At 40.9% G+C, this 1,769-nt stretch overlaps 1 protein-coding gene across 1 annotated transcript in view; it reads right to left on the bottom strand.

Moving 5' to 3' along the window:
* Positions 1–1,769, bottom strand: part of LOC102014836 (cytochrome P450 2B4-like) — a gene marked incomplete at its 5' end in the record, with an annotated part of 9,949 nt that overhangs the window by 5,393 nt on the left and 2,787 nt on the right.

Genomic DNA, 1,769 nt, shown 5'->3' with positions numbered 1-1,769 from the left:
CTTCAAAGCAATCAGCTGTGGGTGAGAGCAAGAGGGAGAAAATAACAAGAATTCGCACCCTTAAAAAATCTGTGAATGGTATAAATTATCTCCCCATATCCACAACTATACACACACACCACAGCTTTGCATGAATTTTATACGAAGAACTGAAAACTGCTCCTCTACAATCAATAAGAAATGAACCAAGTTTGTCAGTAGTTCCCAAAACATATAATAGCAGAAGAAATTAATTCATGAACAACTGGATGATAAATGAATGAATGGCTAAATCAATAAATAAAAAGGCTGATGAATGAATGAGATGAAAAAATCAGTGAATAGGTATATGTATTTGATTTATCACTAGTATATGGTTGAATTAATCTATTAATAAATGGTTCATAGAAAAATAAGACAGTAAACCCATAGACAATCATATGAATGCTAGGTATATAGAGGATTGTGTAATGAATAAAGTAGTGAAGGTATGAGTAAATGAAGAAATAAGTGGAGGAAAGGCTTGAATGAAGAGTAATCTGGAGTGAAAAAATGTGTTATGAACTGAATAAATGAAAGAATGATGGATGAATGAAGCATGAATGAAGCATTGAAAGACTGCTGATAAGGAATGAAACCTTGTTCAAAGATAGATGAACGGGTAGATGTATGAGTAATTTAAAGAGCCAATGAATAAGTGAGAAGTATCAGTGTTCAAAGGATCAGCTCGAGTCAATTAATCCAAATAAATGGATAAAGGTATATGTTCTTAGATGAGTATAGATAAAAGAATCAGTAAATGTACAGGTGAATTAATAAACAGATGCAAGAATGGATGGATTGTTCAATTTGTCAGTGTGATAGGCAAAAGCAGTAGAAAAACAGGTCAATAGATTTTTCATTTACATCTATATCCTCAGCACCGGCTTAGTTGAGAGACTGTTCAAAGCCTGTAGAGCTCCTGGCACAAGTGCCCAAAGTTTTCTGTCACCAAGAGGTCCCCTCACCCCAACTCTGCAACCCAAAGGGCATCACAATTCCTTCCCAATTGGCTGTCCATTGCCCACCTGTGATATGGGGATATTTGAGTAAAAACAGGAAGCCATAGCGGAGAGTTGTGCTGGTGGTCTCCGTGCCAGCAAAGAAGAGTGAAAGCGAGGTCAGGATGAGGTTCTTGTGGTGGAACTCAGTGTGCTGGTCAGCCTTGTCCTATGTCCAGAGCAAGGCGACAGGAGAGGGTCAGGGAAGACTGAAGCCTTGCTGCAGGAAGGGTCATCTGTCCCTCTGGACACACTCCCTCTGTTTCTGGGACTCAGGTAATCTGGCCTGCTTTGCATTTCTCTATCTTTGACATCCAGCTACAAGTCTGTCTGTCTGTCTGTCTGTTTCTCTCCTTCTGATATTCTTAATTCTACCTGGCTCTGTTTCAATCTCTCTCCACCTCTTTGGCTTGTTTCTCACTTTTGGGGTTCCCATTCTTTTTCCTCCTATAGGGCGTTTTATTGCTTCTTTTTGCCCTTTGCCCTGATTTTTTCCTCAGCTACTAGTTGCCTCTTTCTCTTTCCCTCCCATTTCAGTTTCTCCCTCCTATCTTTTGCTGCCTTCCACCTCATCTGCTTTTTGCTTCTTCTTCTCCTGATTTCCCTTGTCGCATTCTGTCCACCCCATCCTCTCATCTCCCCTCCCCTCTGTCCTCCTCTACCTCTTTCTTTTCCTTCCCTTCACTTCACATCCCCATCCTCCCCTCCTATCCGTTCCCCTCTCCCAGATCTCACTTTGTCCATGCGGAG

Source organism: Chinchilla lanigera, unplaced genomic scaffold, assembly GCF_000276665.1.
Source record: "Chinchilla lanigera isolate Chin_1 unplaced genomic scaffold, ChiLan1.0 scaffold00154, whole genome shotgun sequence".
NCBI classification, from domain to species: Eukaryota; Metazoa; Chordata; class Mammalia; order Rodentia; family Chinchillidae; genus Chinchilla; species Chinchilla lanigera.
This window is presented reverse-complemented; position numbering and strand designations above follow the sequence as displayed.